General features: G+C 42.0%; 1 non-coding gene across 1 annotated transcript; it reads left to right on the forward strand.

The window, feature by feature from the left end:
* Window positions 1-13,607: 13,607 nt before the first annotated feature.
* LOC118759295 (U6 spliceosomal RNA) lies at window positions 13,608-13,711 on the forward strand. Its single transcript, XR_004996099.2, has one exon. It is a non-coding gene; the product is annotated as a U6 spliceosomal RNA (small nuclear RNA).
* The last annotated feature ends 12,098 nt before the right edge of the window (window positions 13,712-25,809 follow it).

A 25,809-nucleotide genomic window follows, 5' to 3' on the forward strand; every position in this document is an offset into this window, starting at 1 on the left:
AGGAAACAAGTGCTGTAGGTTCTCCTAGAGGTTATTAACAGGATCAAGACCCAGTTCTCTGCAACAGTCTGCTCATTAACATCACCTGTTAGTGGCTTTTTGTCTCATTTTCCAACTCGTCTCCAGATTTTTATCAAAGTGTCTACTTCTGGGAGAAACAACCTAAGGTGACAGACAGGTGTTTAGGGAGCTGGGCTACGTGTAACCGAGACAACTGCTGAATGTTCTCACAGGGTACCAAGGTAAAGTTTCCCAGAAATCAGGAAGAGCTGGGCACTGCAGTGACTGTGGGGCAGAGGCCAGGTGAGGCCCAGAGCATCCGAGTATGCATGTGCACATGTCGAGTGAATATCTGGTCTTCCTTCTAGAGTCACACTCATCAATTTCAAATAGGCACTGATGATTCAACTTACTCAGTGACTGCTAACTGCCATATACAGATCAAAGCATTGATGTTTCACCATTTATGAAATGGGTACAGTTATCCTTATTCATGCCTCACAGTAAGAAAGCTGAAGCTGACTGGGGAGACTTAGTAACACAGACAATATAGCAGGAAAGGGGCAGAGGTAGGACTTGAATCCAAGACAGTCTGCCTCTAGGACCCATGCTCCTCAATGCATGTCTTAGGATGATGTGTGGTTAGGGCTACTATTTGTCCTGGCTAGCGGAGCCACTCACACATCCTGCCCAGATTCACGCCTTGGTTCAGTGAGTGTGAGTGCTCGTGAATGAGTGTGTGAAGGCTGAGTGCATCTGGGTGCAAAGGCCCTGGGTGGCAGGAGAAAGGTGAAGACATAGAGATCAGTTCTGGTGAAGTGTTGTCTGAAGAAATAACCTCTCACCCTTTGCCAACAGAGCAGAAGTTGGGTTGAATCTTCCGTCTTGGTTTGGGTCTTTTTCCCAGAACCAAGGACTGTTGCTAAATTAAACTCTAACTTACTGGCCATTGAGTTAACAGTAAACAACTTCTTGCTGAGTTAAGTGTGAATGAGTCAGAGGCAGAAAGATTAAATTTTCCTTCAAATACACCAAATAATAGTTTCTAGAAAGGACAGCTCTTTGAGGACTGAGTTTCTGCAGAGTCAGCACCTCAGGGAGTTTGTGGGTGCATTGCCAAACCCTGAGAGCCACTGGCCTGCCCGCTGCCACTTCTTGCTTTTTACCCAGGAGGAATCCATCTTCCTAAATCCTCACCATCTGTCAGAGCTGAGGGCCCGTGTCCGAAATGATTCATTGTTCGAATCCGTGCCACCTTTTCTCCGTCTCAGGGACTTTTCATTTTTTATAGCAAATCCTATGTAGTATTTCAGCAAGTCTTTTTTCCTCTCCCGTCTCCCTCCTTTCTATCATCTCTTTGCCAAGATTCAAACAGAAGTCGGCGACAGGCTGTCTCCCAGTCTAGCCCCGAGTCTCACTCTGCCTCTGGCAGCCCACTTCTGACAGGCGCAGAGAAGGCAGGAGCAATGACAGCACGTAACAGAATGCAAGCAAATATAGGCTTGTGAATCATCATGTCTCTTGCTAGTATCTTTTTGGGTTACAATGAAATCACCTTGGGGGATAGTTTTCGTTCTTTTACTGGAGCAAAGAATTCACTGTGAATGCAAGTCATCTTCCAATTCCATTTTTAAGAACACAACCATTAACATAGGTTTAGAATGATTGTGAGCAGTTAGATATTTCTCATTCCAAGTTTTCCTGGTTGAAATCTGTGCCCTGGTTCAATGGGGCTATAAAAGTGCAAATGTCTCAGAATAGTGGCTTGTAGGGAGCAACAGGCCAGCACTTCCAGGAGGAGAATGGCTGACGGATGTGTGAAAGCTTAGCACAACCTGGACCATCTAGGTCTCATCTGCTCCATTGCAGGCAAATCTACTTGCAAGGTAGGTGAAATGAACAATCCAGGGCCAAGCAAATAAACCTCTTTGCGTTTTAATGACAATTTCGCCAACCGAATCGTGGGCCCTTGCCAATTCCATTGCGTTTGGCTTGGGCTTTAATGAGCATCCGGAGCGTAGTTGTCCCTCACAAGTTCTTTTTTTTTTTTTTTTTTTTTTTTTTTTTTGGTGCCTTTCAGTGATATCTCTGGAGAATGTCACCTGTAGCACCGATGGCACGGCTGCCTGTGGCGTTCCAGAAGGTTTGCCCATTCAGGGACTTTTAGTTCTGTGGGTCCTGGAAGGCATTTGGACCTGTGAACACAACAGATTTCAGCGAACATGCACATCAATATTCTGCTGGGCTGGTGGCATACGCTGGCTCCGAACAGTGCCCATTTAACAGTGGGCACACAGCTCACGGAAGGCCTCTGAAGTGCAGCCTGCTTTGACTCAGAGCCGTCTGTGTGGAAGCCATAGTAAAGTTGAACAGCAGATGGAAGACTCCGCCGAACCTTTTATTGGCCATATGTCACTCTTGAGTGTTGGCCAACAAACTACATTTGCAGCTAATATATAATGATTTAAGCAGAGAGAGAGAGAGAGAGAGAGAGAGAGAGAGAGAGAGAGAAGCTGCACTTTGCTCTCTGCTGCCTTTCTTCCAGGCTCCTCTTGCTTGCTGGAGTTTCTGGAGCTCTTTTCTTTAACCCTCTGTGGTCTCCAAGTGGCACCATCTTCAGAGGTGCAGTGTTTCTGAGCTGCTTGCAGCTTACCGGATTTATCTTCCTGCTGCTTCCACTTATTTACAGGTTGAGTTTTGTAGTTTTGGATTATTACTGTTGTTTTCAAGTTGATAACAAATGCTACCAATCCCAAGGTATCAGTAGCTTTAGACTTCTGTCGAGTTGGCCATTTCTCATCTTTTATTCCAGTCCTTCCTGGGCCTGGGGCTCTTGCATTGTCTTTTGGGGGTGCCTGGGCTGGCCCTTGGCTCAGCCTGCATGGCTTGCCCTTTGAGTGGATTGTGACAGGACAGCTCACTCTGATTTATAAGGATGTGATGTGGGCTAGAGCTCCCCTGGAAAAACTCAGCTCTCCTACTGTCCACATCATCTGAAGGGAATTGATTGATGTGAAGAATAAGGAGAACGTGCCTCCTGGCACTGGATTCTTTTCTGGCCTTTCTGTCCCACTCAGTCCAAGTGCCAAATCCCCAGTCCCAGCTGCCATGGACATGCTGGCTGGCTGTGTGTTTCAGGCCTCCAGGATGAAGAGGCTCCTTGTTAGAGTGATGATTATGCAGTTGGTTTTAGGGAAACAGCCAGGAAAGGGATGGAGAATCACGTGAATTTAAACTTGCATACTTGTTAGGCATCTTGATTTCAAAATATATGATTACTGAGATTTTAGGATTGTAAAATAGCTCTATCATTGTCGTGCTAACTAACTTCAACTCAAGTTTTTGGACATGAATTCTTTTTTTTTTAAAGATTTGTTCATTTTATTACAGCCAGATATACACAGAGGAGGAGAGACAGAGAGGAAGATCTTCCTCCGATGATTCACTCCCCAAGTGAGCCGCAACGGGCCGGTGCGCGCCGATCTGAAGCCGGGAACCTGGAACATCCTCCAGGTCTCCCACGCGGGTGCAGGGTCCCAATGCATTGGGCCATCCTCAACTGCTCTCCCAGGCCACAAGCAGGGAGCTGGATGGGAAGTGGAGCTGCCGGGATTAGAACCGGCGCCCATATGGGATCCCGGGGCGTTGAAGGCGAGGACTTTAGCCGCTAGGCCACGCCGCCGGGCCCTTGGACATGAATTCTTGCCAAACTCAGTCACCTCTCTAATGTTCTTGAAAAGACTTATTACAGTACTGTGAACAAAAATGTCACAGGGTACAGAAAACTCGATAATTTCAGTAACATCTGGAGCAAATCACACTAAATGGGGTGTAAAATACACATTCATCCTGGATATTTCAATTTTTTTTTTCTAGTTTTACAAAGAAAGGAAGTAAGAGGTAGATATCCTACAGATATCCTATAGATATATTTTTTGGTCATCTGTTACTGTGCTAGACTGGACACCTCGCTGAAGAATTATATGTGTTTTTTGTATTTGTAAGAATTAGTTCTGTTTTTGGGTCAGATCAGGATGATCTCCTACAGCAAATTGTCTTTGGGGAATTTATTCAAGAGATAGAACTGCTATTGAAATAACAGGTGCACATGGTTAGACAGCCAAGAATTATTTATTTAAAAAATTGGAAACAATCCAAATCTTCATCAATAGAGAACAAAATTATAATATCTTCATACACTAGGAGGCAGCTGTAGAAAAAGACAAAGATGATTTCTATTTACAGAAATGACAAGAGCTCTAAGACATGTATTACTCAAAGTCAGGTGCAGAGCAGGGTATACGGTATGCTGCTTTTTAGTCCTTGTAATATTTGCTTGCATTTACAAAGTAAACTTTGGAAGGATACGTTACATCGAGGGTAAGGGGACAGGGCGAACAGTGTCCATGGGAAGGATGAACTGCTCGCTTCCCAGCCTCTTGGAATCTGACTCTATACCGAGGATTGTGAAGAAGAACTTCTGTACTGGCTCATCTAGAGCACCCTAAATGTCAAACCCTCAATTTCCTTTATCCTTCAGAATGAGGCAACTCAGGTGTATAGTCCAGCCAGAAACTAAGTGTGCTGTGGAGGAAGCAAGTATTTCTTGGTGCCTTCTGACACTGCAGAGGTTTCTCTTTTAATTTGTCACAATGGATTTGTAATACAAGTACTATCATTATCTGCATTTTCTAGATGTTTAAGCCGAAGTTCAGTGCATGTAGTTAACTCCCAGTGCCTGTATTGGCTTTCTTTCTCTTCAAATAAGGGTATGTCCAAGGTCCTGTCCTTGTCCCCCTCTCTAGCTTCCTCCCATCCCCTTTGAAGAGTTTTGATCCACACTCAACAAGTTTGTTTCTCAGGTTCAGATCTGTATATTCCTGCCATGCATTTCCATTTGCTTAATAGGCATTTTTCTAAACAATTTATTTGCTTTTATTGGAAAGATTTTGCATCTGCTGGTTCACTGTTCCAAATGGCTACAACAGCAGGAACTGAGCCAATCTAAAGCCAGGAGCTAGGAGCTTCTGCTGCAGGGTCCCAAGGACTGGGCCGTCCTCCTCTGGTTTTCCAGGCCACAAGCAAGGAACTGGATGGGAAGTAGAGCAGCCAGGATTAGAACCGGCACCCGTGTGGGATCCAGGCGCTTCCAAGATGGAGGATTAACCAATTTGAGTCATTGCTCCGGGCCCTTGATGGCCATTTCTACCTCAACATGTTAGTGAGATGTAATAACCATTGTTTCCCAAACCCAACGCACCATCTTTTTGCTCACAATCTTTTTCTTCTTGTTATTTTCCTTTTCTGACTATACTATCTCCAAATTTCTCATTCTTTGAGCTCAAAATCTCGGAGAAGTTTGAGTTCTTCATTTTTCTTTACTTCCAGTAACTAAAAACACATTTTTCTGTTTTGTTTCTACTGTCTTTGCATAGCTTACTTGCTTATTGCATTCTGCCTAAGAACTATTCACTTAATGGAGCAATCCCTCTCCAGTCTAGTCCCTGTCTTATGTAACAACTAATCTTCATGTAGTATTGCATTACTAAGATCTATATGAGCAAAACAGAAATAGTGGTGAGGAACACACATACACTTGGCACATCAAAAGACCAAAAACACAACTTATTACAAAGGTACCGATTTTCTAAAAATTAATGCTAAAATATAATGAAAGTCACAATAAAAACACCCACAGAGCTTCTTATATTTTTTTCTCTGAACTGGACAAACTGAGTTGTGAATTCTCACAAGAAAATGAACATGGTAATTATATGGTAAATCTTGACAAGAAGCCATGCAAAAAAATAATTAACCCTAATAGATACCAAAACAACTGTGAAAGGATGACAAGGTCATTGATTTGGTTGAATACTTGTGTATGAATAAGTAGGGAGGCCATGAGACAGAGTAACATCTGAAACTGATCCTGATATTTTTAAGGCTTTAGTATTTGATGAAGATTGTATATCTTAATTAGGGGAAACTTTTTATAATCCAGTACATGGTGTGGGGACAATTGGATAGCCATCTGGAAAATAATAAAGTTGTATTGCTCCTAACTCTTTACGCCAAAATATGTACCAGATGGACCATCAACATGAAAATTAAATGATCAATGTTCTAGGATAAAATTGAAAAAAACAATTAAATAATATTGGAGTAGATAAAGCTTTCCTAAGCATGATAAAAGTCAAGAACTACAAAACAAAAAAAGTGGTGAAGTTTGACACCTGAAAGTCAAATACTATGTTTCAGGGGACACATGGACTTGTGGTCTTTCTACTTGCTGAATATTATGGTTAGTGGCAAATTAGGCCTGTGAATATAGAGAGGGTTAAAATTATGACTTCACAAATATTGCTGAGGGGAGGGATGGGAAGACGAATACTCCTCGGGAAGCAGAGGAGGGAGGGAAATATAACTGTCTTCTTGGAACTGTAGCTAGAACATGCATTGGATCTGTTCTGTTTATATGAACAGAAATCAAAATGCAAAAAGGTAATTTCAGAAAAAAGAAAGATACTAGAAAAGCAAAAAGAAACACGTGGAAAAGTACAGACAACATAATGTCAAGATCAGAAGTCTAAAGCTGAAAGAAACATGAGGAAAGATTGATCAATAGTATTAAGTTAAATGGGAGAAAAATGCTCTGCTGTTTTCTTACAAGGTGAGGTGATTATCAGTAGTAGTATAGTGTGTATTTCCAAAAGCAAGAAGGAACAATTCTTCTTTGGCTTTTCATATGACCTTTTGCTACAGAAATTAGGTTCAATCTCTTTTGTTACACTAATAACTTTTTATTCCCTCTTTGATACAAACTGTTCCCATACAACCTACATAAAAGACAATTAACTAGCATTTTCTTCCAAGAAGGAGAATCTCTACTGTTTTCTTCTGATTATGTAAAAAGTAGTCAGATATTTTTTTAAATGGGAAATTTCCAGGCACATTCCAATATGTGCATGTAAGTATAATGTATCCATGTGCATATGTAACAGAAAAATAAATTTTCTGCAGATGACTGGGTCAAAGAATAGATCTATTTAAAATTTTACCATATATTGTCAAACTGATCTTCTTGAAAGATTCACAATTCATTCAACAATCATTATTGAAAGCATGGTATTGGTGATAACCATGAGTGAGGTACTTAGGTACAACAGAGAGCTGCACTGGCTATAATCTCTGTCCTTGTGGCATCTGATGTAAGTGCTACTAACCAAAGATATCTACTATTGTGAGAGAACACATACAGAGAACTTAACCTACTCTGGAATTCAACCATAACCTCTTGGAGAATGTGACATTTCAAGTATGTCCCAAAGCTTAAGGAGACATGAACTGCTCTGAAAGGCGAGGTGAGAGCTCTCCAAACACAGCTGGCATAAAGGCAGCTGCAAGGGAAGTTGAAGGAGAAATTGCCAGGCTGGAGGGGAAACGGGGGGAGCACAGTGCAGGAGGAGGCTGAAGCACAACAAGGATGGAATTGAAGGACGTGATACAGATCTCACTGCTTTTGTAACAACTGTGGTAGTTAATAATCGCAACCCTCTTTGCAATGGTTTAGCAGGATTTTGGAATCATTTGGGTTTTGAATGGATAACCTTAATAAAGTAGGCAGAAGCAAGAATGAAGAGTGGTAGACAAATGAGAAACCTATTGTAGCAGTCCTATTGATACATGGTAGTAATTTAAAATAGTCTGAATTGTGAGTCATAATAGTTTGCACTAGAATGGTAAAGGATAAATATAGGGAAGAAGATGATGTTATACTTTCACCAATTTATGCCACTATTAGAAGTAGATAACATTGATTTATATTTTTTTTTGGTGGGGGAAGGAACCAATCCAAGAGATGTGGTGTGTATATGTGTAAGAGATAATATGTTATATATACTATATAGTATTTCTACAGTTTGTACTACAAATAATCTCAAAAAAGTTATGAAAGCTGAATATTAAGAGGAAACTACACATGGATTTCAATTTTTCACACCAAAATAAGCATGTATTTTGGATCCATTTTCTACAAATGTGTTGAAATACTTTCATCTCTTTATATAGTTTTTCCATTCTTTGATAAATTGCGAGTTCGAATATCTTGTATTTCATGGACCATTTCCATTTTTACTTCTTTTGAATTATCTGCACATATCCTTGGGCTGTTTTCTTTCCTTTAAAAAATATTTACTTATTTGACGTGCAGTCATATAGAGAAAGGAAGAGACAGGCAGAGAGAGAAGCTTCCATCTGCTAGTGCACACAGATAGCCATAAAGCCAAGGCTGGGCTATGCTGAAGCCGAAAGACATGGGCTTCTTCTTGTCCTTCCACATATATGGGAGGAACTAAAGCACTTGAGTTATCTTCCATGGAGCTGGATGGGAAATGGAGTATCTAGGGTCATAACTGGGGTTTATGTGGGATGCTGGCTTTGCAAGTGGCTGTGAATGGATCCCTGGTTATTTTCTTATTGTGGTGCATGTCCTTTGTCTTTTCCAGGATCCCACCTCGCCTCCAGTTGTCTTTATGATAGCCACTGATTAAAAACAGTTTCTCGATGTGTATCTTTTTGTTATAATTTGAATCAACTGCTATTGTATTAATGCAGAGAAGATATATTGATAAGTATCCAAGTGTAAAATCAAGGCAAACAAACCAATTAAAAACCAAGCAAATGAAAATCTACAGCATATGTTGCAAATATTTCTTTTTAGTTTTTCCTGTTTAACTTGGTTTAGGTTTTTATATTTGTAAATGTTTACGTGAGATACGATAGTCAATTCAACCAGTATCCCAAGGTCATAGTGCTATGCCCTATTATTTTTACAGCCATACGCCTTCAAGTTCTATCACGTTAGATGCAAAACAGACATCTTATTATTCATTCTCTCCCCCCTGTACTTTGCCAGATGGAGCAATAAAAAAGTGCTGAGGTGGTGCTTATGTTATAAAGCTAGCAGTGTCAAGTGGCCATGTCAGAATTTATCACACTATTCTCAATTTCTTTGACTTTGTGTCCAACTTGGGTCCTCACCCAGGTCTTTCTACATCAGTGTTATTTTTTCATCATCTCACCAGTCTGACCAGATCACATGTTCTTTGAAGGCCGGAATTGTATCTATTTATTTTTATGAAACTATATATGTGACTGCTCTCTCCTTTACAGCCTCTCACAACGCAGCACTTCTTCAGTGTCTGTGGAGAAGACACACACCCTTACCATACTGATAAAAGTAAGATTATCCAAAGTTTTGTGAGGTTGTCAGTGTATAGGAGGGTCTATCACTGGTTAATCCAATACTACTTTTGCCCACTTTCTGTTCTCTACTACCCTTCTCCAGTGAGAGTAAAAAATCTAGTCAGGAAAACGAATCCCCTGAGGGAGCTAATCAGGACTGCATATGTATTTTTTAAACTTTTCCTAAAGGTTTAAGCTTATGTTGGTTGTATCTCCTGATACATTTTTCCCCCTAGAAAATCTGATGCTTGGCAGAGAGTCCATACTGCCCATGGAGGAATCAATGAATTAGGCATGAGTGCTGTTCTGATATTTGACTTACTCATTGCCTTTGTTGGAATCTAAGAGTTATAAAAGACTGTTTCTTTTTGTACTTCCTCTTTACTTACATTTTGTGGGGAGAAGTGAAACTCCACTGGAAACCCACCACAATTTTATGAGCCATCAGGTTAATTATTTTAAGAATCCATCTTAAATTTTTACCAAAGGCCTTAGATACTGAAGCAGCATTTCCTTAAGTGTTCCCTTATGGCAGACTCAGAGGACAATGTTATTACAAAGTGAGCAGATGGTCTGGGTGAGCTAAAAATATGGATTTTACCTTGCTTTCCTGGGTGGCCAACAGATTCTAATCCATTTGGGACATAACCTTGGGATAAAAGCCAACAGCTCTCAAATATGAAATTTATTTCTTCCCCAAGGAGGTGGAAAAAGAAAGCAATTGATATAAACTGGTGCAACACTGGAGAAGGTAGATACAATTTTAGGCCCAGATTAGGTGAAGTTAACTAGAGTTGACCCTAATACCTCACCTGAGTCACAGGATGTTTGCCAAGAAGTACCTGGGGTCAAGGTGGATATCAATTGTAAATGATTGGAGGACCAATGTCCCAGCATTTAATCCCAGAATTTTTTTCTCTCCTTTCTTTCTTTCTTTTTTATTTATTTATTTTTATTTTTTAATGTCCCATCTTAGGTTAACCTTAGGTTAACAAATCTTGGTGGCAAAGCAACATAAGGTAGATAAATCGCTTTATTTCCCTTAGCTTCAGTTTCATCCAAAAACAATTAGGAAAAGAATGACAGAAGGTAGTAATAAGCAGCCTGCATAACACTGGGTACCCAGCAGGTGCTCTTGTGATTTTTATTAAGAGTATTTTTTATTAAGAGAATTTTCAAATTGTGGAGGTACCTGTGGCTTCCTTTTTGGCTTTGGGGTCATTGGCAGGGAGGCTGCTTGAGCAACAGGGATGACAAGAAGCATTGCTCCCTCCTGAGTCCTTGCCAAAACAAAGTGCTTAGTCTTCAGATTCCCTCTTGTCTCGAAAGCCCGCCCAATGGCTCCCTGGAATCTCCTCATATGCCACGGTCTGTGATTTCTGGCCCCTACTGATCTCTCTGCAGGTTGGACAATGGACTGGCAGCCGCTGTGGGAGCCATAGTGGAGAGCCAGCAGAATCGAAGCTGCAGCCGGGTTAATGATGCTGTGGTGTTGGGGTGGCTCTCCTGAGGACTATAAAAAAATAGCAAGAAAGAAAAATAAGAAAAATATTCCCAAACTCCAAAACAAAAGACAGATGTTTTGGCTTAGGAAGAAAACAAGGAATTATCAGTTTAGAATTGTGTTTTGCTGACAGCAAATAGATTCTTCATTAAGTAAAAGTAAATGGAAGGATATTTTATATCCAAATTAGTCCCAAAAAGAAATGAAAATCTATTGCTCCACACTTCCCCTTTTCTTTCCTCATTTCCTCTCTTCTCATCAAACACAAAGCCTCCACCTCATCATAACTATGCCATGGGGCAGAGACAGACATTATAGGGACATGGAAAGTGTAGCCTGAAAGTGGGAATATTGGAAATGCCACCCTTGAACTGATGCTGCTAAGTGTGTTAAATTTAAACATGGCTTTAGTGTGCTAATGGTGTACGCAGAGAATAATGATCCCCGCAGAACACTGTCAGGAGCCGTAGACTGAAAGTCAACAGACACTGGTTTTAGTTTTGTGTTGACTCCTCACTGCAGTACCACAGGTAAAATATCTCAGCTTCTGAAGGCGTACACTCTCTGCCATCTCTTTCTTGTACGAAACAAGTTTATGTCTGGGGCAGTGCTGCTGTGTGCAGTTCTGTAGATTAGCTACTCCTTCTGGGGACAAGGAGAAGTTGAAATTCAGTCTTTGTTTCTCTTGTTGAGACTCTGCCTGCACAGAGAGAGTGATTTTTTTGGTAGGCACACAGTGCCTAAAGAGCCATCTATGGTTCTGATTATGGGGCCAAAAGAAGGTCCTCCCAAGGTGGGACACAGAGAACAAAAAGAGGGAAGCATTTTGAGAGGCTAGGAGATGAAAGGTAGATGATGTGACTGTGTAAACAAGATGATCAAGGGTGGCCGAAAGACAAGAGGGGTCTGCAGGGGCTACCAGGGATGATTTAGGAGAGTGAACAAGTCTTGGCAGGAGGTGAGGAAGTCAGAGAGAAGACTGCTGAAGACAAGCAGAGTGTCCCTTCTCTGAATATCAAGGTGACCCGGAATATAACCCAGTACCAACTACCAGTAAAATACAGAGAGCGCAGACAGGGAGAGCTGCACATCCCCACTGACCTAGAGAGTCAGGACAGATGCTTTGTTCTGGTAAGGATGGATTTAGAAGGTGGATGATGAGGGACAGGGGAAGCATGGGGGACAGTCAGGGAGAAAGTAAAAACAAAGAGAGTCTCAACGCTACACGTTCAGGGTAGGAACGGCTGGGGTTTGCTCACTTTTACCTGAATTGGGTCTGTCCCTTGCTGAGCCTCCTCTCTGTAGTGAAGGAGAGGTACTGTGCATTACCGCATCTGGTGGGCTGCCTTCCCGCTGTGTGCAAAGGCATTCTAGCGTGGGAAGTGAGAGGGATCTGGGACCCACCCAGATCTTGTTTTTTTTCTGCTTTTCATTTTGCCTCAGTCTTTTCTTTTGGACGCCCAAGAACCTTCTACCATTTCCGAATATCTCAAGGGTGGTCATAGTTTATCCCAGCCAATTTCTAGGTTAAAATAAACTCTAAGCTATCAATACACTTCCAGAGATTTTCAAAGTGGAATCTGCCCCCATTTTCCCACATCCTGTTAAAAGGGCTTGTTGAATTAGAAGTGAGCCACCTAGCAGTAGGCAAAGGTAAGGTCCACCCCAAACTGACTTTCATACCTACCTGGACCAAGCATGCTGTGTAAAACACCTTACGGTTGTTGGGACAGACTTTGCATCCTGGTCTTTTCTGAAGTGTGTTAAAGAGTTATGTGAGCTGACAGGCCACACTGCAAGCTTAAAATACCAGTGAGAAATGCAGAGGGAGATGGCAATTCTATTTCATCATCTACTTGCTGGCTTGGGAAGAACAGGGTACAGACATAAGGGGTGCTGTCATGGAGTTTAAGTAGCACTGAATTAGATGAGATCTTGGCTTCCAGTGTTTCTTCAGGCACTGAACAAATGGGCTCCTTTGTCTTTAAGTTTCCTTTTAGTTCTCTGAGACAGACATAAGCTTCTAATACCCTTATCTCAGTCTTCACAGAATTTCAGTGGCTTGTTCATCACAGGTGAACAAGCCATGTGTAGACATTAGGGCCTGATGCACCGTCTCCATGCCTCTGCCCCTCCGTCCCACATGCCACACTGTTTCCTGTGATGAGAGACCTGCTGATGGAACACCCAGAGCTTGCACAGTCTCCTGTGTTTCCTAATACACACCTATTAGGCAGGCATAATTCTCTGAATTAACATCCAAGAAATTCAGAGTTTAGCAGAGGCAAATGGCCTGGCCAAGGTCACAGAGCTGGCAAACCAGCCTGTGTTTTTGCTACTAAACCTTAAATCCCCCTGATTAAGTCTATCTCTATACTCATTCCTGGAATTGCATTCATTTCCTCAAACTCCCAAGTTGTTATTCTACAAAATAAAATTCTGTCCCTTGTGGGAACACTGCTTGCTGGCAGACACACACATGCTTGAGAGCTTACCTTGGGCAAACATCATCCAGTGAAGATTTATAAGCCACCAAAGAAACTCAAGTAAATCTGTATTTGCTTCTTTCAATCTATCATAAAACCAAAAATCTCTAATGAAGCAGAAAATCTCTCTACAAAAATCATTAAGTTAAAAATAAACTGTAAAAACGGTCTGGCAATCAACAAGCATAATAGAAAATTCAAAGCCTTCAGACTAGAGCAGTAATTATATTATTGATCTGAAGGATTAAGAAAAAGAGAAGGAACTTGGGGATAGAACATGATTAATATTTACTGCTCTTTAAGGCGGGATGGGTGGCTGATTTCCAGGACAGGAGCAGACCATCCTTCTCCATACCCTAAATAAGTTTGCTTCGCTGCTCACTTCGGTAGCACACATACTAAAACTGGAATGATACAGAGATTAGCATGGCCCCTGTGCAGGGATGACATGCAAATTCGTGAAGTGTTCCATATTTTTTTTAAAGAAGTTTGCTCACTATGCCATACCCCATAGCAGTTTTTGTTGGTAACTTGTAGCATGACCCTTTAATAACATAAAATAAATGTGCTCAGTAAAATATAAAGGACTTTACAAAAGTAGGTGATGTCCTGGTTCTGAAGGCCAGTTTTTAGGCTTTGGTCATGTTTATGCTAGGATACTTCAAAGGGTTTGTAGAAAATGGAATGAAAAGGTAAATGTTTTGGGTGTGTGCAATGCATTTTGAAATCAGTACACAATGTTTTTCATGCCATGTATTTTCATGAATGATTTGAAGACCCTTCCTATCTTCAAAGTACCTGAATTCAATGTGTGTTGAATGACTACTTTCTGATTTTATTACTAAAGAAAAGACTTGGGAGTGGGATGGAGTGATAAGTTTCATTTATCTTTCACTTAGCTGCAGCTTATAACTATCTTGAGGACCTGCTACATTCTTTTCTCTCTCTTTCTTTCTTTTTCTTTCTGTTCTTTCTTTCTTGCTTGCTTGCTTGCTTTCTTGCTTGCTTGTTTTCTTTCTTTTTTCTTTCTTTTGTGCTGAGTGATCCAATACATTGGGGCTCCTTTTATTGGGAGGGAATGTGGAGGAGATAACGTTGATAATCCTATCTACTGTCCAGATTGGAGTGTTTTGTGAGCTCACAAAGGCTCCCCTGGTGATACCTTGTGGTTTGTCCTTTTTCTGGCTCGCTGCCAATCTCACCAGCTAGCCTGGCTGGGCTGTATCGGGCTATTTAGCTGAGCTCCTAGAAACTCAGGCAGCACTTGATTTTCATCACTGATTCCTTAGAGTTTTCCTATTGAAATCATGCCTGATTTCAGAGGAGACACAGTAAAGTTGTTCCCAAGCTTTTGTTGGAGAGTGAAGCTCATCCACTCACTTACACAACAGATCCAGTGGCCACTTAGTAGGTGCAGGATACTGTGCTGTTATTGAAGAACCAGCCTTGAAAGACACAGACAAGCCCCTGTTCTCACAAAGCTCAGAGCAGGGAGGGGCTCAGGTGAAGGGCCCCAGTGGAGTGTGCTCCACTGTGAATGGCCTCCCCCTCGCCACCCCACATCTGGGCAGGTTTTGCAATAAAACAGAACAAAACAAAGCACAGCAGTGTGTCTGCCGAGTTCAGGAGGGTAACAGAGGTGACACGGAGAGCCTTACCCTCATCAATTTATGTTTATTCAATTGTGTTTCTATCGCTTTAGGACCCTTCACATTCTGATGAGCCAGTGGCCTGCGCCTAGTGCAGATGCCACATAGAAGAGGAGAAAATTCTACCACTGAACCATCCATGTATCTATAGAAGAGGAAAAACTGCAACTCCTTTCTATGTCTGTCTCCCACCTGTTACTACATTAGTCTTTTTTTTTTTTTTTACTACATTAGTCTTATACCTTCACCCTGCTTAGAAGCAGAAGGCAGTCAACCTAAACAAATTAGCTCTGTCTCCAAAACCATTTAGTTAAAGACTTGGCAACTGTAGTGTTTGGTTTTGATTTCCAAGTGTGCCTGGGAGATTTTCTTTGCTCTGTAGACTCATGTGGTATGATTGGCTTTAAAGAACTCGCTCTCAGCTCTGTACTTGGGGTTCCATAGGACTCTCCTGAGGGTCATAGATGGAGCAAGGCTTTCCCCTGCTTCAGAAACATGCTGAGAATGTGCAGCCCTGGCTTTCTGCAGAGAGCTCTAAGGGAACACAGGATTCTGCTAAAATTTGGCTCCATCTTGGCCTTGCAGGAATGTGTGACACAATAGGACCTTCCAAAGAGTACTGGTGAAAGACCCAACAAGTGATAGAGTTTTCCTCTGGCTGATGGAGTGTCACACCTGAACTCTCAAATACCTCCAGCCCAGTTGCCAGTTGTATTTTGCTAAGGAGCCCATGAATAGGTCATTAGAACTAGTTGAGTGTATGAGTCTGTAAGCCACCCAATCCCTAAGGAACGGTCATCATTTGACCAAAGATTTGGAAATTCCAGATGTCTCATCCATTACCAAAACAAACTAAATAAAAGAACTCTTTCAAGTCACCTGTAATCTGCTCTGGAACAATGTTGGGTTCTTTTATTAGTGTTTAGTCACTATAAGCAATACTTAGGAGAAGCTCTTCGTGAAGGAAGGAAGTCTATTTTGGGTCACAGTTTTGGAGGCCCATGGCCCGTGATTGCTTGGCTACATTTGGTCTAGTGTCTGATTGGGGTGGTATACAGAGGAATACAAACTGCAGAAGGATGAAATGGAAAGCCTGGACACAAATCGTTCACATAGCTTCTTCTGATATAAACCACTGCAGTTTGATATTGCGCCTGCACCATCACACTCTAATCCAATCACTTTGCAAAGGCCCCGTCTCCAAACAATGTCATTAAGTTCCCATTCTGACAATACTGTTAACAAAAGATGCTGGGGGGGGGCTTGGCAACGTGGCCTAGTGGCTAAGGTCCTCGCCTTGATCCCATATGGCCGCTGGTTCTAATCCCGGCAGCTCCACTTCCTCTCTGTCTCTTCTCCTCTCAGTGTATCTGACTTTGCAATAAAAATAAAATAAATCTTTAAAAAAAAAAAAGATGCTGGGGTTTAAATGTCAGCATGAATTGTAGAACCCAATCATGTTCAAACTCAAGCAGTCATACATATAGAAAATGATCAAAATAAAGAATCGATTATTGGTGTTGGGCAACTATAGGGAGAGGAAGGATTCTTTTCCACAGGATTTGCTTTTGATATACTAAGAATTTATCTTGTAAGACTTTGTCTATTTCATCCTATTCTATTGCCTGGCTGAGTATACATTGATTGCCTTCTCAACACATCCAACTCCACTTTCTTCTTTCCCTCTTCCCACCCCTCTCTTGAGGTGGGAGGCAAACAACCATGACACAAAGGAACAAAGCCAAATACTACAAAACATTAATGGAATAGTCACTCCAAATGAGATTTTTAAAAAGGCACTTTAAATGCAGCAAAGACCTAAGCACGAACATGAATGTTCCTGTAAGCAGAAAATAAAATTTACAAATAAAGTTTTAGTGGAAGGTGTATCATTTCATTTCATTACTATTCATATTCTGAAATCTTACATGCAATTGCAGACAATTTCAAGAGCAAATTTAACTCTTAGGAAGTGAACAACAGCTCCAAACCAGCCTAATAAACATTCAAAGCATGCTGTGCTGATGTTTAGTGAGCTAGAGCTCCGATCATCATCATAGTTTGTGCTCTGGCCTTTCATCCCACATGCCACTGGAATGAAATCTGTCCTGTGTCTCTATGATCAAGGGGACAGGGGTGAGCTTTTCCTGGTGACATAATTACCTCACAGTCCACCATTCTGGGGGAGCTCTTGAGGCTCATCTAAACACTCAAGGACAGATGAACTCTGAAGAACAGTACTTGGGAATCTCCTGGTCAACCCCACTATTTGGTCTGGTCTCTGACTCACACAGCATGTGTCTTGGTGAGGTCCTTACAGTTGGACTTAGAGACCATTTCTGGGCAGGTACAAGATGATTAATTAAACAGGCACATGATTTATATTTTGATAAACTGGCTTGGCCTTGTAGACTATCGTTTGACTGCAGGAAATATAGCTGATGGCTGGATGGTACTATGCTTCTTGCAAAGAATGTAAACAACTCAAGCTTTTATTCAGCCTTCCTGGTGACACACCTATTTTGCCCCTGACATATTGAAAAGTAGCTTTTCCACCTCACAGACTCCTAACACTGGACTTCAGTTTCCAAGCCCAGTGTTTCTCCTCTCATCCCACAACAGCTCTAAAGACAAACAAATAATCATTATGAATCCTCAAGAAAATTACCCCATACTTAAAATTTATTGTCATGCAGGGGTTGTGGCCAGCAGAAGAGAGCATTCAGGTTAAAGAGAAGGAGAAGGAAAACCCAAGGGTAAACCTGGGATACTTGCTGAATGCATCTGACTGCACTTACAGAGAAGAAATCTAACCCTGGGAACAGAAGGCGAGGCAACCATTGCAAGAATCTGGTCTGGGAACACCTCACACAAAGTTTCTGCGGGGATCCCCATGGTCGAAATGCTGGACTCAGAACCCTAACCATGAAAGGACAGAGGACAGAAAAAGTCAATCGACCACCTCAGCGATGTGTTGGCAGTGACAAACTGGGCAAATGGAGACTCTATGATGGACTGTGTCAATCAGTGGATTCTTCAACGACCTCATCGTGCTTGGAGTGGCGAGACTGGCAGCAATTCAGAACTGTTGAACTATCAAAACCACTTGAGTAAGACCCTCAGAGCATGCCCTACATCAGGGACCTGGGGTGGGTGGATGACTGGGTGGGGCTTCTCCCTTGAAATCCCCTTTTGCCTCAGATATATGAAGGAAACAATATGGAACTAATAAAAAATGAAAAAAAATTGCAGCTGAGCAATGCAGAGATTTGTATGATTCAGATATGTAGGGTTTGGTTTAATCTCTAGAATTTCGTTGTTTAATTTTCAGATTGTTTGCTGTCAGTCAGGCCTGCAAAATCTAATGTCCTAATGAGATGAGGGCTCAGATTCACATCAGAAAGAGAGTAATAATATGTGACCTCTTGGTGAATAGACAAATAACGTAGAGCAAAAGGAAGGGTACAGGGTATCTCCACCACCTTCTACCTGTGTGCCTGGACATACTACTGGACTCCCTTAAACCTGGCTTTCCTCATCTCTCTCCACTGTCATGGGTAGGACAACAGGAATTCCGGTGGTTCAGCAAACATAGGGCATACGCCTGACTTTATCATAGACCGTAGGACACCAGCCTTGTGGAGCAAAGCAGCATCAAATAGTGCAGAGCTCATGGCTCAAAGCCCAGGTTTTTCAGTTAGTATTTATTGGGGTCCCACCTGATGTGGCCAGTTTATCTAGGGCAAGAACCCTAATGTCTCTTTGCCTAAATTTCCTCTTCCATAAGCTGGGGATAGTGGTGTTGATATATGGATGAAATGAATAACATTAATATGTTTTCAAGAATGCTTGGCACGCAGTCTGTGTTTAATAAAATAAGTAGATACTGGGATTCCCACTATTGCTCTATTTACTGTGATGGCCTTGTAATGTAATTTTATTTAGCCAGCCTTTTCTGTTTAAATAGTGCCCAGCTGTGGAGAGTTCTTAGGCTAAACTTTGGATTTACTGAATCAGAATCTATGCAGGAGGAGCCCAGATATCCGAATGTTAATGAATCTCCTTGGAAAATCTAGAAACCTATCTACTGAGCAATTGTTCAGCTGGGCATTGGAATCAGTGTAACGTGAGGCTTCCTTCTCTTAAACCAGCACTTCCCCTCCTCACCTGCCCTGTCCTGCAGCCACATGTCAACTACCAAGGCCTCTGCTCTTGCAGCTGTGTATGAGGATTTGCTGTCCACATGTGGATTTATCTGACCTGACCATGCCCTGCTATCCCCACAGTCCTAGAAGGTCTTTCTTCTCTTTCCATTGCTAAACCCTCACAGACTTTGACAAATATCAATGTGACACAGTTTTTCTTCCTTGATAACTTTCACTCTTTTCCCTACCTAAACCCTCCCCATCCAGCAGAATTTCTCATTCAAAGAGTTATCAATGATTGTCCTTTCCTGGCTCACTTTAAATCCTCTCTGAGCTGCAAATAGGATTCCAGTCATTCTCTGTGGGCGGCTGGTGTCTCCTTATCCAGAGCTGGCTGGGATACAGTTGAGGAGGTGACCTTGTACGTTCACTAGTCACATACTTCACTCAGTTTCAAACCCTCTGGGACATGCTGGACCCATAGCACATGGCAAACCTTTCTCTCCAGACACCTTGTTTATACCCTTATCCCCAAAACTTCTCTGCTGCCCCTTTGTTCTCTCCACATTGCTGCCCACTCACAGGAGGTAGCTCCCTGTCTCACTGCTTTTGCTCAATGTAACCACTGCCATTGGTCTCACTGTCCCACCCAGGACTACTAAGCCACCACCGGAGGCAGTGTAAAACCCTTGCTGGTGTGGGAGACAATTTTGGTTTGGATTGTGATGCTCTGTAGTGAAAAAGTCAGAGAAGAAACATGGGGCCACAGCTCAGCCCTAAATGGCAGCCCGCCCTGGAGACCATGGAACTGGCCAAGTGACTGACATTCCGGGTATTTCTTTTGCCACTTTGTCATCCCCTGAGGCTCACTGCAGGCTCCTTCGGTCTGATGTTTGACCTGTTTTGTTAACAGATCCTGATTTCCATGGACTGATGTTTGACCTGTTTTGTTAACAGATCCTGATTTCCATCCCTCCCCACCCCCGTCCTTCCCTTGCTCTGCCACATAGGGGTGGGGGTAGGGAAGTGATCAGAGGGGGGATGGATTGTGTCTTTTGGGGTGTGGTGTTTGGCACAGGTTTGTAGACTTAGCTAATGGCTTTCTGCTACCTTATGCTGTTTCTCTCCAAGAGGAGAGTCCAGTGAGAAGGCACTGTCCCAAGGACTATTTATTAACCCCGTGTTGTACAAATCTTATTTCCTCTTCCAACATTAAATATAATGTTTTGTTGGCATTATCTTGAGCTTTACCTTCTTTTTTCTTTCACTCAGTTGGTATTCACTGAAAACACATTCTGTCTGAGTCCGAGGGTAGAAGTGCCAGGAACAAGGTTGGGTAGAGTAGATGAGGCAAGCTGATGGCTTAGGCAGTGCCTAGGGATGTATAAGCTTCTGAGAATGACTCCTAAATAGAACCAGGTAACTCTTACCAAAGGAAGTGAAGGGTTTGTGTATGCTGTAAACAAATACGAAAGGTCTATAAAACTCATTCTTGATGGTAGTGTTTGGGGTTGACCTTGAAGGACAGGTGTGCACCGATAACCAATCAGTTACATTGGACAGATGAGGGAGAAATGTTAACCTGAGCAGGAGCTGTGTGATGGGCAGGCTCTGGCAAGTTTGCACAGTGAGTGAGGTCTCATTTGGCTCAAGCATCAGCTTCCTGAAGGGGAACACAAAATGAAAAGCCTGAAAAGTTTGGCCAAGCCAAGTCTGTGGAACAAGCCAAATATAAGATAAAGAGTTTTGATTCGATTTGTTCAGCTGTGGGACCATGGGAAACTAGTCTTTAGTAGAGAGATGAATGTGACAACACTTGGTGCTTTCTGAAGCTGAATTTTGCCTTCTGGATTAGGAGGAACATCAACAACACAGCTGGGGAGGCAAAATGCGGTGGGTGTATGAACAAAGAGGAGAGGGTGAGGTATCTGGAGTAGTCCTCAAGGAGATTGCTGGAGTTGGCAGTTGGTAGAAGCCCTTTCATATGGGTACCGGTTCTAATCCCGGTGGCTCCACTTCCCATCCAGCTCCCTGCTTGTGGCCTGGGAAAGCAGTAGAGGATGGCCCAAAGCCTTAGGACCCAGCACCCGCGTGGGAGACCTGGAGGAGGTTCCTGGCTTCTGGCTTCAGATCAACACAGCACTGGCCATTATAATCACTTGGGGAGAGAATCATCGGACGGAAGATCTTCCTCTCTGTCTCTCCTCCTCTCTGTATATCTGACTTTCCAATAAAAATAAATAAATTTGAAAAAAAAAGGAATAGGTGGTACAGCAACAGCAAAGGCAAACAAAACATACTCTTTGTTTGAAATAAAAACAGCGTTTCGAGAAGAACCCCAGCTGGCCACATGGAAACTCTGTGGAAAGAAAATCACGGATGCTTCTGTAACATCCTCCTTGAATGGGAGGTGAAGGGAGACTCAGATCTGCTATTGCCCTGCACATCCTGGATAGTGCAACAGTCATGCTGGTTTTGTTTATTTTGGAAGAAAAATCTTTTGACCCCCAAAATGGGGTGTGTATCAAGCTGGCACAATGTAAGTAAGAATCTCTCATTGGTCTGTCCCATTATGCCCAGCCCCACAAGATGTCCCAGCTTTTGAGGCAAATCAGAAGCACACACTCATGCACATACATGGGACTGAGTTAGGAAGTAGAGACAAAGCAAGTGGGCTGCGAGAGCAAGGAAGGTCATGTCCATTAGTGGAGTAAAGAAATTGATGGGTTCCTTTGTGGGGATGCTAGAAAATTCAGCCAGATTTTGGCATGGTAGGATTTCTTTCTTTTTTTTAAAGATTTATTTATTTTTATTACAAAGTCAGATATACAGAGGAGTAGAGACAGAGAAGAAGATCTTCCATCCGATGATTCACTCCCCAAGTGAGCGCAACGGCCGGTGGTATGCCAATCCGGGTCTCCCACGTGGGTGCAGGGACCCAAAGCTTTGGGCCATCCTCGACTGCTCTCCCAGGCCACAAGCAGGGAGCTGGATGGGAAGTGGAGCTGCCGGGATTAGAACCGGGGCCCATATGGGATCCCGGGGCGTTGAAGGCGAGGACTTTAGCCGCTAGGCCACACCACTGGGCCCCATGGTAGGATTTCAAAAAGCAGGCATGAGGGAAGTGAAAGAAAATAATTCCTAGTGAGAACAACAAACAGGGCGAGCAAAGATGGTAGAGACAGAGAAGGTGAGGCATGCCAGGGGATGTGTTGTTCAAAAGGAGGGCAGGCTAGGCAAAGTCTTGCTTATGGTTCACATTTTGTTTCTTAATGAGGTCAGGAATAACAGGGAAATCTAATTAAGAGGTTTAGATGTTGTGATGTGGTTACTTTTGGTTTTACAATGTCTTTTTCATAGGCCTACAAATCATCCTGGCTTGTAAGCTAATTCTCATGAGGCCTTTGATTAGCTAGTTTCTTTGTTCCAGTACAGAAGTATATCTGTTGGGGTTTAACTCTGGGTCATAATACATCCTTTAACTACAGAACTCACTGTCCAAGAGATGAAAATCACACAGCGTTCCATATGGAGTCTGTTTAGGGATATTCAGATATGTTGATGCCAGGATGTATATGGAAATTGCCATACTTTATTAAGTACATTCATGGCAATTTAAATGCTCAAGAACAGGACTAGTGTTCTGTACACTGTCACCTCATCATTCAGGATTTCTCTGCTCTTTCAGAGTTGCTGGTTCATCAAAAATTTACTAGAAATATGACGGTAACTGTGACTTTTTCATTCACAATGAGAGGAAAACAAGGGCCACCCAAGAGTAAAAGGAACAATGAACCAATTAATTATCAGCAGTAAGGGGTCATAATTCTTCTTACGTTCTCTTGGTAGTGTTACGTGCCAGCAAGACTGAAGTCAATGCAGGAAGAGATTGTTTTCTTTGGGAAGAGCCTGGTGGGATGATGGCGACTGGTGCTGGGAAGTTGCTTGTCCAAACAGAAAGAATTCTAATAAATCCAGTCTCCAAACATGAGGGGTTAAATTGGTGCCTGATTGCACTGGGTTCCTAGAGTTAATGCAACAAATTACTATAAACAGGACCGTTGGACAGCAAGAGAAATTCATGTTCTCACAGTTTGGGATTCAAAAGTCAAACACGTAAGAGTTTGTAGCACTGTGTTGTCTGTGACGTCTCTAAAGAGGACTTTGCCTCTTCCAGTGTGCTCAGGATGCCCTCAGCTTAAGGAAGCTCTGCTTGCATTTTTAAAAATGATTTCCATTATCTGAATCTCATAATTTGTAAGGATATTTTTGTTTATTTAATATAATGAGAGCAGATTTCATACATTTCATAGGCACAGTTCCAGGGTAACCAGACTACCCTCCCTCCATTTCACTTTTCTCTTTCTCCTTCCATTTAAATTTTTTTTTTTTGCAAAAAATTTAATGTCATTCCACTCTCTAATCACAGGCTTAATGTACCACTAAAAACAATATTCAACAAATAAAAAGCACAAAAACTACAAATCTATGGGAGTATAAACAACTATAACCAGCAATCAAATCACAAGCTATTGGGCTCCTACATGTTTATTTTTATATTCTTTTTAAAAAAAGTTTATGTATTTTTTTATTGGAAAGTGAGATATACAGAGAGGAGGAGAAACAGAAAGGAACATCTTCCATCTGCTGATTCATTCCCCAAGTGGCCGCAACAGCTGGAGCTGAGTCTATCCAAAGCCAGGAGTCAGGAGCTTCTTCTGGGTCTCCCACAAGGGTGCAGGGTCCCAAGGCTTTGGGCTGTCCTCAACTGCTTTCCCAGGCCACAAGCAGGGAGCTGGATGAGAAGTGGAGCTTCCAAGTTTAGAATTGGCACCCAGATGGGATCCCGATGTGTGCAAGGCAAGGAATTCAGTGCTAGGCTATCGTGCCAGGCCCTATTTTTATATTCTATATTAAATTTTCCCATATTTGTACAACTGTTTCTCTATGTCTGACATATCCATATGCCTCTTTCTTTACATTGATACCTGCCATAGGAATTATAACCCATTCTATAGCCAGGAAGTTCTCAAAAATTATTAGCTTAACTCTATCTGGAAGAAATGCTTTTTGTGAATAAGAGCACATTCATAGGATCCAGGTAGTAGGGCAGGAAGGGATTTTAACTCACAGTATTGAGCTTTTAACTCATAGCATTGAAGCTGCAGTCTCCCCGGCACAAGAGCAGGCATGTGGATGTCCAACAGAGCTCAGTGGAGTGGCCAGCCTGCAGACCCAGCACAGAGTGCCTGGATGCAGTGGAAGGAAACCAGCGGCTGTAGTGAGTTCCTCCAAATAAGCTGCGTTAGGGACAAAAACAAGTCTATAAATTACTGAACAGGCACTATGGATTTGTGTTACCAAGCACAACAAATTCTGAAAAGCTTACCAATAGCTTACCTGATTGGGTTTTGAGGTTTGAAATTTAAAATCCTCCAAGAAAGTCATTCACCTCATAGATTTTTTTTTTTCAATTTGTTATTTCTTCTTTGTTTTTTGATTCACTTGAAACTAGAAAAATTGGGCTAATCCCATTGGATATTTGAAACCGAGAGGTCTGAGATACTGAAACACTATGGAATCCAAAAAGACATTTTCAAGTAAGTCTCCCTCTAATGAATGGAAAACAGCCTGGTAAGTAATACACTTCCAAGGATTTTTCAGTAAGAGAGTATTTAAAGACACTCTATGGGGCCTACATTCTTTTTCATTTTCTTTTTCTTGTGGGGATATTAAGGCGTGGTACAGCCAGCACCGTAAGTCAGCTCCCACGGCATTAACCACCACATCCCTTTTCTCTTCTGCCTCCTGAGAAACGGCTGCCCATGTGTCCCTGCTACTCCCCCCGCCCAGTGTTTGCTAAGGCAGAAAAGTTTTCAGGAGAGCATTGACTCACCGGAAATGTTCTCCTTTCTAGAGCTAACAGCAAAAATGAAATCATGTCAGCACCATTTACCAATTTTATTTTTAATTGGCTAATGTGCCTTTGATCACTGGAGGGGAAATAAGTGAATGAGGGCTGGCTCAAGCTTAAGGACCTGCATTATTACCTTGTATGTTCATTTACATCATTTCCCACCATCCACCTGAGATATAGTTATTTATTAGCATAATATGGTTACGGATATCTGCAGGGCTTAAAGATGGAAATTGGAACACTGTGATGATTTAGCTGAAAGTTGCGGAGCATTCATAAAGCTGTCAGAATTACAAGAGAAACCACATTAAGGAAACGCCAGCACTAGTTGCTATTAAATGGATATTCAAACATCGTCAGCACTGTTAGCCACAGAGGGATGGTCTAATTTATAAGCTTCTGTGCAAGAGGATAATGGTAGCTGCAGGTTCAAAGGAAAGTGGATCCCAGGAATAAAAATGGCATTAAGAAGAGCGATTATAGGTTTGGAAACATAAATCAGGAACCAGGACAAATGCTTTTCCCTGATTAATTTATTTACATCTTTAAAAATATTCTCGTTTAATAAATCAGTTTATAAAAGACAATATGAACTGAAAGAAACAAAAACTCAACCTTCATATGCTTGGCAAATACTTATAAAGAGCATTGGTTATGCCAGACATGATTATACTGGCAAGTACGCTATAGATGAAGCTGAAAAAAATACCTGCCCATAGATAGAATTCCATCATTTGTCAGCACATGTGTATCAGAGGCTACCTCATACCAGGCATGTGTTATGGTTGACATTCTCTTAGCTCACAACCATGCACATTTGTGACTGTATATGTAACGTTAGGAAACAAGTGTTACTGCAACTCTG

This window comes from Ochotona princeps, chromosome 6 (assembly GCF_030435755.1).
Source record: "Ochotona princeps isolate mOchPri1 chromosome 6, mOchPri1.hap1, whole genome shotgun sequence".
NCBI classification, from domain to species: Eukaryota; Metazoa; Chordata; class Mammalia; order Lagomorpha; family Ochotonidae; genus Ochotona; species Ochotona princeps.